The 11,884-nt window shown below is 41.4% G+C and overlaps 1 long non-coding RNA gene across 1 annotated transcript; it reads left to right on the top strand.

The window, feature by feature from the left end:
• The first annotated feature begins 590 nt into the window (after positions 1-590).
• LOC121132877 lies at positions 591-11,606 on the top strand. The gene is made up of 3 exons (XR_005869583.1): positions 591-677; positions 2,575-2,637; positions 11,083-11,606. It is a non-coding gene; the product is annotated as an uncharacterized LOC121132877 (long non-coding RNA).
• Positions 11,607-11,884: the final 278 nt, after the last annotated feature.

Genomic DNA, 11,884 nt, shown 5'->3' with positions numbered 1-11,884 from the left:
GAAAGAGATTTAAATGAGTCTGCTGAAATCGTGGGGTGTATTCTGAAGGAAGTAGGCCTAGGTCTTTCAATGCAAAGACAAATGGAATTAAAATAACTAGACTTTAAAATCCTGTCAAAATGCCTGTGGCCAACAGGAAAAAAACAGTTTATTATTTAGGGGTAAAAGAACCTTCAGATTTCCCTGATTACATTTACTTCCAGAAGACAGTGCACATCAAGGACTTTATCTTTGGGCAACTTACCCTTAAAGCAGAAAGGCCAGAGAAAAATAGCTTTTAGTACAAGTGCTCAGAGGGTAGCATTCCCGTGAGGCATTTCTTAAATCCACTTAGAGGAACCTTCAGCCAACCACGAAATGACTGGGAGAAGCACAGCAAAGGGCTGACAGCGGGAACATAGAGTCTTTGCTATCATCTAAGTCTAAAGCAAATGTGAGACTCAGGCGCAAAGTGGAATGGAAATACTTGTCTGGGTGTGGGGATAAAGTGGAAGAGAATAGGAAAATCAGGGAGGTGGTCTGTGGATCGCCTCCTGTTATGATGTCACAGTCTACATGACCATTGTCACCCACACGCATTCTGTATTTCTAGTAGGGCATTCCTTGTATGTGCTGTCTGAAGTCTCCTCATTGCTCGATCCAGACTTTTTATTTCTCACCAGAAGAAAATGATGAAGGTGAGGCTGTGAAATCTCAGGACTTCACCCTTGGGGCCTATGAGGCTCTTAAGGCACTCACAGCTAATGTTAATTTTCAGCATCCTGTTGAGATATCGTGTTTCTCTACTGGGCAACCATTGCTTCATTTATTTTCCCTTGCTACTGATAAATAGTGTATAGAGGAAGCCCATTAAAGGGATTAAAAACCTTGTTTTCTAGTGGATCTTTGTTTTTGCATTGCTGAAGTTCAAACCTAAGGCCTTACTCGTGTTTGACAAGTGCTCCAACTTGAGAAGCAACAAGATTTTAGAATTATGCAAGTGACCAGTTCTTTGTGAAAATACATCTTTTAAGGACCCATAAATAGCATATAAAATTATATTTGGAGCCATTAGATATAAAATATAAGACTTCTGTACATTAAAATTACATTTCAAAATAAAACAAAAGCTAAACAAACTACACAGCTAAAGATTCTTACAAAATCGTATTAACAAAAGACCTAGGGTAGTATGAAACTGTCTTATCTACGTGTGAAAAAGAATGCCTCCTTTTCCTATTCAAAGAAATGCATTTCATAGTGAGCTTCTGAGTGGTATTTAACTCTGAGTTCTGTGCAAGAGAGAAATGCAAAATGAGTTGACCAAGAAAGATCAAAAGATATTAATGGAGAAGTGTTCATCAGGAAAATGCAGAACCAAATCCCAAACCAAGGATTTAAAGTGCAAGAAATTTAACAGCATGAAGACAAATACTAAGTAAGACAATATAAGTAACTGAACTAGGAAGGAGGAGGGAAGTTGTGAGAGGAGGGAGGAAGGAGCAGTACTAGGACACAGTCCTAGCATTGGACAATATAAAACCAGGTCAAAGAGCATTCAGCAATCCAGGGCTAAAATGTGCGCTTGACAGTTAATACAAAAACACAGCAGTGTTCACAGTAGCATCTATAAAATGCCAAGGGGATGCAAACGGAAAGGTCGTATGGTCAGGAGACTTTACTTCGTGGTCTGTGACAGATCAAGCAAAAATAAAACCAAGTAAAGGAAAAAGCTAATAACATAAGCAGCAATGATGTGTTAATATTGATATTTTATTACCATATGTTAAAACTAATAGTTGGGACTTTTTGGTATATCCAAATTCTGCATTCTGTTTCTCAAATAGTCTTAGTAGATAACCACAGATTAAGGCATATTAGATTATCATAAAAAATAGATAAACTGCAGATAAATAGAAATAGCATTTTTCTGGCACAGCACAGTAAAGCCAAATTAACAGAAAAATGGTTCAAAGGCCTTTTCAACTTAGAAATCAAAATTAGCAGAGTACATGCCTATAGAACATAATAATGAAATATTACAGGTATATATAGACTTGGGAATGTATGTGTTTATTTGTGTTTTTACTATTTTATAGGACAGGGCCTTGCCCTGTAGCTTGGTCTGGCCTTAGACATGTGCTCCTGCCCCAGTCTCTTGAGTGCTAGACTGCAGTCATGGGCACTACCCCTGACATGTTAATTGAGAGATCAAAGGAAAATATCTTGCCTTGCATATTCATTTTAATATGAGGAAATAAATAAAGAACAAAGAAACGGAGCAGTTGCTTAAGGGCTAGAAAAAGAAAGTCAACTTATGATAAGTAAGGTAGAAGGGAGGAAAACGATAAAAGTAAAAACGAATGAGCTTAGAAAAGACATCTAAAACTCCTTCACTGGAACTGGAGGGAGAACCAATGACTAAACAAGAGAAAAGACTGCTGCTTCACAAAAATCAATCTGCTATATTTTTCTGTTTGCTCCAATAATACACTTCTAGATTATATGTTACATCGATATTTTCAATGTATTTCCATCAGTTTGAAGAAAATAGTCTTATGATGTTTATTTTACAGTGTTTCATTATTTTCACAGAATGTTGAATGGAACAGTTCCTATCTTGGTGCTTGACTCTGTTTCAAATTTAAAGAAAAAAAGGTAAGTGCCTGGGCAAAGCAAGAAGTAACTAAACCCTTGAGTTGCATAAAGACCAGCCTGCTCCCATTATTTAACAGGATAGGGTAGGTCGGTCAGGCAATTTGAATGTCCCCAATCCAAAACTCTAAAATTCAAATGTTCCAAAATCTGAACGTTTTTGAGTTCTGACATCACGCTAACACTAAATACTTTTTGGTTGCTCATTGTACACAAACTTCATTTAACTCAAAATAAGTCAATAATATTGTCCTACATTACCTTTAGTGATTGGTAGTAGGCATGTATGAAACACAACTTTCGTGGTTAGATTTTGGTGCCATCCTCAAGATATCTATGATAAACTGATTAAAGTTCATGTATTTGAATACTTGGGACCTTGGTGGTGGTCCTGTTTGGGCAGTCTAAGGAACCTTTAAGAGGCAGAGCCTTCCTGGAGGAAGCAAGTCACTGGGTGTGGGCTTTGAGAGTCTGGAGCTGTGCACAACTTCCAGTTTGCTTTGTTTTTCTACACGTAATTGGAAATGTCATCTCTCAACCTCCTCCTCTAGTGGCTTGCTGCCCTGCTTCAACTTACCTTTTTTTATGGACTCTCCTTCTGAAACTGTAGGACACAATAAATTCTTCCTTCTATTCGTCATCTGTGGTCTTGTAGTCTAATCAAAGCAACAGAAAATTAACTGATACATCATTTCATGATGTAAATAGATAAACTCAAAACCCAAAAACATTCAAATGATCCAAAGCATTTAGGGTAAGTTAAATTCAGCTTGTCTTTCAGAACACACTGGGACATGGGCTATCTTGCTAACACAATGGTTGAGTCTATTGTAGCAAGAGCCTTGGGTGGACTGTAGGTGCAGACAGTAAGCAGTGAGGAGTCTGTTGACAGATAAATAATGACAGATTGACTGAGCCAGAAGAGTCATGATGTTCCCCCCTTTCTCTCTCTGCCCAAGCCTAGTGGGAAAATTTACTACAAGTTCTCCTCTTTCTGGGTCCTGAGGAGGCAGTCTTGGTATCCCTAAGGGTGGGGGAGTTGATCATAAAGTTAACTGAACAGGACTGAGTTTTTCTCTTTATTTCATTACGTGTGTGTGTGTGTGTGTGTGTGTGTGTGTGTGTGTTTGTGTGTGTGTCAAAGTTCAGGTGTGGCAGACATAGAACAACTTTTGGGAGTAAGTTCTCTCCACTGTATAGATCATGTCAAGTCAAAAGGAAACTCCATTTCTCCAAATTCCAAAAGGCAGAAGGGATAAAAGGCTGTCTGTGGTCCCTATTTGCATACCAAAGTTCATGCTGGTCAAAGTATCATCCTAGCTCTTCTTACTTTCTCTTCTACTCTCAACTCTCCCAGGTACTCATTCACTTTCAGCCCTGCTGTGCTCTCTGTGTCTCCCTCTTCCCTCCGTTCTCTCATGCTTTCTGTCTCTGTCCATACCCATCTCTTATCTCTGTCTCTGTTCTCCCCCACCTCCCCCCAACCTGTTTGTTCTGTTTGTATCTGTCTCTCTGTCTGTCTCCCTCCCCCTCTCTGTCTCTCTCTCTCTGTCTCTCTCTCTTCCTCCCTGCCTCCCTCCTTCCCTCCCTCCCTCCCTCCCGCCTCTCTCTCTCTCCTCTCTGTCTCCCTTAACCCATTTCTTCTTCTATCTCTCTTTTTGTTCAGCTCGTGCTTCTCTCCGGACCATGTTCAGTCTACTTTCTGTATATACTCTAGATTCTTTCAGATACCTCTGTCTGTTCTTTCTCTCATGTCTACAATGAAAAATCTTCCCATGGAGCTGGAGCAGTCATGTCTTCAGTTTATAGGATCCCAGCAATTAAACTTGGGTTATCACCTTACTAGAGGTTTATTTATTTATTTAATTTAATAGCATATATGCTGCCTTCAGGTGCTGTGTACTAGGCATATAAAATGGCAGAGAATTCATGACTCTGGTTCTTTTATAACATGGCTTTCAAGAAAAGGGTGTCTACCGTTCATTGGGAGTTAGTGACAGAAGAAAATAGTCATGTTTCTTGCCATAAACCAGATTTCAGACTTCAAGTTACGTGATGACTTGGCTATAAGGGACACACAGCCATGGACAGCCTACTGTGATGTTGGCTCAGACCAAAGCATTCAGGAGCTGTTAGAGTCAACTCAGTGGCTTATTTCTCAGAATGAACTATTCTGCTTTGGCATTTGCAAGAAAATTAAATATAAATGAGAAGCAGAATGATTTGAGACATGCCTCTTTAGAATGTTCTCTTGCTTTTCAGAGCCAGCACCATCTAACTTGAACTCATTGGCCCTTTCCACAGTACGGGTTTGAACTGTATTTAAGACAGCCCACCTAAATATCTAAAATCCTATTTCTTACTTTTGGGTCCTTTCAAATATAGAATGCACATTTGCATTTGCCCCTCCCTGACAAGAACTCAAAAAGAAAAAGAGAAAGCAGAGCCCAGTTGCTTGTTACTATAGCAATATCGTCTGTGAATTATGTAGATGAGCCTCATTAGGGGTGGTGTGGAGAAATATGTATTCAGTGCCCACAACACGACATGCAGGCTGGCCTCCCTAGCTGGTACCATCCTCAGAGGTATAATTAATAGCTTCCCTGTGAATAGAAGTTTCTGTTTTCTCAGCAATCACCACCAGGCAGGAGATGCAACTCTCCCCCAACTCCACTTCTCACTTTATTTCAGATGAGGCAGACAGTAGCCCTGTTTTACTTGCTCAAGCTAAAAATAACTCATTTGTAAGTTGTGTTACCATTACCTACTCCTTCAAGACGCAGGGAAAATAAAATCGCCCTCACTGGCAGTGAGATGCTATAGGCAGGGCCAGCAGGTGTGGAGCAGATGCTCTGCCTTCACCGCAGGACACTGTTCCTCTGAGGCAATGGCTGGAATAGTCTCTGTCAAAAATCTTACCTTTGCCACTCACTAGCTGGCAGCTGAATGACACAAACCGTGTCCCCTGCCCTGCCTCCTCCCTTGAAGTAGGAAGCACAAAGAAGAGAAAGCAAGACTACTGGTGTAAAATCTATTCTAACTGGTAAACAGGAGCAACTTCATTCAGATTTTACAGGGAAGGACTTTAATGAGGAGAAGGGGTTAACAACGTGTGGAGGCCGAGAAAACAGAGGGAGCAGTCAGAGACTCAGTGGCCGGCTAGAGCAAGGCACTGGATTATGACGACAATCAGGCAGCCCATTGTGATAAGGAGGGGTTCTACTGGGGTAGAGCAGGGAGGCCAATTATCCAGGGGTTTTCCCACTCTAGCCCAGGAACTGTTGCATTCCAGGAAACCCTTTGTTTTCGTTGCCAACCTAGGTAGCTGGTCATCATTACTCTACATTAGCACAGGGGCACTCAGAAGCCAGGGTCACAAGGCCTGGAAGTGGTGGCAGCTTCTAATGGGTGCTGAAGCCACCAAGCAGAATCAGCAGCTGTCCTGGGATCTGTGTGCAGCGAAGAAGTCAGTGGGCAAGGAGGGAGTCGTGCGGCCGTGGTCAGCTCCATAATCTCTCACATGGACAAGTGCAGAAGCCGCTTCTTAGCCTGGTTGCTGTCAACAGGATGCCAGCCTGTGGGGAGACGTGGTTTCCACCACAGCTTGCTCTGTAACACAGCCAAACTGTGGGGTATTGCTCTTTGGTTAAAGAGGATTATCTATCTGAAGAGGTCTTCTGCTGAGTAATCTTCTGGTTCTGATGGATCAATCCTAGGTGGCCCCTGCTCCTCTTGATCTGGGCACCTCAATAGTGTGACCTGAGGAAACAATGGGGCCATCTGGAGTTCAGAATCAGAGGGTAGCTTTCCCGGGTCAACTGTTCTTACCCGTCACCTGACTGCCTCAGAGAGGAGAAGGCAGCCTGTACCGTTTGTCTGCTGTTCTAGCAGAGCCTTACCAGCTGAGGATGAGCTTTTGCCATGGCTGGATGTGGGAATGGATCACTGGCTAATAAGACAGCGGTTAACAATAAATTGAAAGTTGAATGTGTACTCCCAAATGTGTCCAGAGTTGCCAAGAAGAGAGTTTGAGTGATTGTTCCAGAGAATCCAATGGTAACTTACTACTCTAACTCTGACATGGAAAACTAAGAATGATACACTTATTTGGAGTGAAGCACTAGAACTCCAAGGAGAAATGCCCTCTGAGAAGTTCATTATCAGTGCTAATGAAATTCGCTGTGCTTTTCAAGTTGAAGGCTTCTGGCTGACTGTGTTGACCTACCATCTGTTTTGGCATTTTATTGAGGCCAGCATACAAACACCATTCTTCTTTTAAATAGATGAACGTACTCACATTTGTGATTCTCTGTTGATGGTCTTGCCTGGAATAGTATGTGGGACTGTGGTTGTACCAAATACTGTCACTCATGCAACATTGGAAAGCCATACTGTGAAGAAATCAAGGGGGAAATGGCAAAAATGTCATTTAAGTTGCAAGACTGTTGTATGTAATAGATGACATTATAAAAACACTGAAACAGACCTCATCTTTTAAAGTGTACTTTAAATTTTAAAAATAAGTAGAAGAAGGGATACTTAGGCTTTTTCTTCAAGTTGAAGGTTCTTCTCTCCTATTGGCCTAATCAACTGTCAATCAGCTGTTGTGGCCACCTTAGACAGACATCTGATTTCCTTCAGAATGATACTGAGAGTATCCAAAAAATAGATTTGAAGGCTAGTAATCTTGGCTTCATGACAGTGAATCTGTTACTCTAGTTCTCTGAGATTCCATTTCCATGACTGGTGGTGACATTGTAGGGTCATTCTGTGTCTAGGCACACTGTAAGAATTTAGTGAAATGGGAGATCGATGGGAAATATTTTGGGGGTTTTTGCTTTGTTTTTTTGAGACAGGGCTTTTCTGTGTAACTCTGGATATCCCGGAAATTATTCTATAAACCAGGCTGACCTTGAACTCACAGATATCCACCTGCCTCTGCCTCCGAGTGCTGGGCTTAAAGGTATGCACTGCCATTGCCTGTCTGGAAATGTTTTTGACCATTGAGTTCATATGGTTATTTCCTTTCTTCTCTTTGCTCTTTAAACCTAGAAGTGTGATAGGCTGTGGGAATATTCTTGTGTTTCTTTTTAGCTTTTACCTTTGAAAAAGACGTAGGCCTTTGAGGAATGGGAAGGTGAGTGAAAATGTCTGAGAGAAGTGTGAGGAGGACAGATATATCTTGCCAGTCGTCTCCCCAAATTCTGAGAAGAGATTGAAGGAGAAATATTATTTCTCCTGACTGCAGGACACACAATCTTGTGGTTTAAGCTTTTCAGTGATGCTAAAACCCAACCAAGGTTCTAGGATCACAGTGGAGAAGGGAGCCTGCGTTCTGCTCATTGAGGAGATGCCAGTGGTTAGGGAAGAGGGACAAGTGTCAATTTGGTGACTGAGAGGCTCCTCCCAATGTTCTCAAGAGCCAGCAGGCTGGTCAGACAGCAGAGGGCACAGGGACCTGAAGAGGCAAGTAGACAGGACAAGATAACTCAGCGGCAACATTAGTGAAAACAACACTATGTTTTACGTTCTGGATTCTACTGGAAAGCTTTTAAACTAGAGAGTGGGTGGTGGAAATAAGCACTACAAGGCTCTCCAACTAGAAAACAAAACAAAACAAAAACCACCCTCCTCCCCCCAAAAAACAATGATGAACTCACAAATAATGTTATTTATAGGGAGTCAGGCTAGGCCAGAGTTTGTTTTGCAGTGGACATCTGTTAGTTTTGGCTCTTAGCTAAGCCCTTCAGTACTTCACAAATCCTGACAATTGCTTCAGTAGTAGATCCACTGTCTTAGGGTGAAAACTTTGGCTCCTTAGCTGTGAGAAAGTGGTTTGTTTTCTGAGTGGGTGTTTTTGTGAAGACAGAGAGTGGAATCAATACAGTTTTCTAAAACAGACTCAAGTAAAGCCAAGTCCTGGTGTTAGGATTTTGGACTCTTGACACAAGCTAACTAAACAGGTCATTTCTCTGGGCTTTTCAGTCCTTTAAGCTAACATATCCTCTTTCTGTTCAAGTCCATTGCTTTGGGCTGTTAGTTGAATCCAAAGAGTCCAAAGTTATATACTGTTTATTTACTATTCCACTTGACAGCGAGTGAATGACGCAAGTACCAGAACCTATTTCCTTAGAAGATTAAACAAGATCTTTTAATACATGTTGTGTCCCTTGATTACTGTGTTTTTACCAGTGCTATCACATTATACAGAATTTCCTTCAAGGAGCTTGGTTTTAGGAGCTGAACACCAGAGTTCTAATGTTAATCCTGCCATTTACTAGCTCAGTAGCCTGGGGAGTTGCCTGTTCTTTGTTGCTTCATATATAAAATTGGCAAACCAATAATATCTTTTGCAGGTTTTTTCTGGGGGTGAGAGAGTTCCCCCCCCCATAGGGTTTCTCTGTATTGCTTTGGAGGTTGTCCTGGAACCAGGCTGGCCTTGAACTCACAGAGATCCATCTGCCTCTGCCTCCTGAGTGCTGGGATTAAAGTCAGGAGCAACCAACACCTGTCAACAGAGTTCCTTCTTGTTAAATTCTATGTATGGTACCAGGTATATAAGGTCAACATTCAAAACTACATTAGTTTTAATATACATCTGATAGGATAGAACCTTTGACACAATAGATGGTTGGTTCAAAAATCTAAGCATTGCACTAATCAAATGATGAAAGGCTTAAGGACAGAGTAAATGTGACATTGGATTTGAAGTCAGAAGAACTAGGCTCATGTCTTATTCTCTGACCTTTTGAAAAATCTTTCAATGATGAGGAACCAAAAGTTCAAAGAGACCTAGGGATGTGGCTACTACTATTTTGTTTTGCTTTTGAGACAAGGTCTCTCTGTGTAGCCTTGGCTGATCTAGAACTTGCTTTGTAGACAAGGCTGGCTTCAAACTCACAGAGATCCACCTGCCTCTATTTTCTGAGTGTTGCCATTAAAGGAGTATGCCACCACCCCAGACTTCTACTACTGCTTTTAACAGTAAAATGTAGTTGTCACCCTTGTAAGGTTTCCATCTCTTGCTGTGAAACCCAGGTTCTGTGGTGACTGAAATTCAATGCTGTCACGCTCATTATTAGAGTGGTAGCACTTGGCAGAAAGTAAAAGAATAAGTAGTCATTTTATCATAAACTGATTTCTGGGCCTGCTGAGCTGGCTATGGGAGAGGCCCCGGAGTCAATGATTTTAGACTTTCTTATGTGATCTACTCACTTAAGCCTAAGAACCAGTGCATAAAAGGATACAGTAATTCACTGTAAGTTGTGAATTCAGAAGCTACTTCTTTTTCATTACAAAATGCATCTGAGTGTATTTAGTTAGTTAGTTATGAATGTGCGTCTGTGAACCACAAACAGAGGCCAGAAGAGTGTTTTGGATTAGATCTCCTGGGACTAGAGTTACAGGCAGTTGTAAGGCATCATGTGGGTACTGGGAATTGACCCCCTGTCTGCCGGAAGAGCAGCCAGTGCTCTTAACTTCTGAGCCATCCCTCCAGTCCTAGCAACTCCTTCTCACACTAAAATATATTAAGGGTGTGAGGTCATGACTCAGTAAGTATCTGCTGTATAGTCAGGAGGACCCGAGTTTGGATCTTAGCTCCCTTTAAAAACCTGGCGTGATGGCATACATCTATATGCCCAATACTGTATGGTAGAAGGCACGGTCAAGTTAGTTCCTTGAGCTCACTAACCAGCCAGTCTAGCAAAATTGATGATAGACCCTGTCTTAAGAAATAAATAGGAGACACTGAGGAATAAACCTGATACCAATCTCTGGCCTATACACACGTGTGTGTACATAAATTTACATATATATTTGCACTCATACACATGTGCATGCACACATACCATACAAATAAAAGATCATAAACATTGTTAAGATTTTTACATAGATAATTAATAATCAAACAATACTAGAATGCTGAAAATATTCTCTAGTTTGATTCATGTATTCACAAATATCTCATTCCATACTCTTGATATTTATGGATCTTAGAGATTTTCTTAAGGTCATGTATCCATTAAAAAAAAGTTGTAGTTAAAAATTGACTCTGAACTTCTGTAATACTTAATGTTGTCAGCTTGACAGAACCAAAAATGTCCTAGGAGATGGACTTCTGGGAATGCCTGTCAAGGATTATCTTAATTATACTAACTGCTCCCTATGGGCAGAGTCATTCCCTTATTGGTTTTCTGGATTGTGTAAATGGAAAGGGAAACTGGGTAGAGGTGGGCATTTGTTGTCCCTTGCTTCTTGGCTATGGATGTGACATAAATAAGCAGTTTCGTCAAGTCTCTGCCAATGTGACTTCCCTGTTGTTCTGGACTGGTCCTGGAACTGTGACCAGAAATAAGCCCTTTCTCCCCTCAATTGCTTGTGTCAGATTATTTTATCACAGAATTGGGAAAAGAAATGAAGACAACTTCTTTTCCTTCCCTCTCCCAGCATTTCAACAGGACATGGATACGAGTGCTTCAAGAATTGAGATGTGTGCCTGAGGTTTCTTTTAGCCACTAGGTATGAAACAGCTGATCAAGGGCCATGATATTCCAGACTACATGGGAATATGGAAGAAGGATCAAAGCCTCGAGAGAAGCCTCTATTGCAACTTACACTGAAAGACAAGGCAGAATGGAGTAAGTGGGCAGGATGGATATTTACATCATTTTGGTGATACTTTCACTGGGAGGATTTGGGCCTGGAAAACACAGCTTGCTGGGCAGACTGAGGCTGTCAGGACTGGATTGTTTCTACATGGTTCCGAGGGAATTCCTTGCTATTCCCCCTCTCTGTGGAGGTGGTTGGGCAGCATCTCCAAATTACCAAAACTCTCTAAGATGTCAAATCTTCTCAGAACACAGAAAAAAAATGCAATGAGAACAGGGACACAAGCTATTTGCAAAGATGGCTGAGAGGGCACAGCTTGTCCTCTTGCTGAGTGCTTCTCTAAATCAGTTAATAAACTGTCAGCTGGGAAGCGAAGGAGCCTGAGATTTACTGTCTGCTCATTCTGTAATCTAATTTGTAAGTGTGAGGAGGACAAAAAGCATTAAGGCACTCACCCTGTCAGGGTGATCCCATTAGAGCAAAGGTTTTGTGGCCTCAGAGGGGGGTGTGGGAAGAGTTTTTGCTACCAGAATATTTCTGCTACCAGACTTCAGAAAGGCCACAACTGGAGTAACTCCCACATGCATTTCGCTCTCTTTGGGAGCAGAGTCTAGATGAATAATCCGATTTTAATGCTTCC

The sequence above is a fragment of the Mesocricetus auratus genome, unplaced genomic scaffold, assembly GCF_017639785.1.
Source record: "Mesocricetus auratus isolate SY011 unplaced genomic scaffold, BCM_Maur_2.0 Super-Scaffold_100018, whole genome shotgun sequence".
In the NCBI taxonomy this organism is placed as follows: Eukaryota; Metazoa; Chordata; class Mammalia; order Rodentia; family Cricetidae; genus Mesocricetus; species Mesocricetus auratus.
This window is presented reverse-complemented; position numbering and strand designations above follow the sequence as displayed.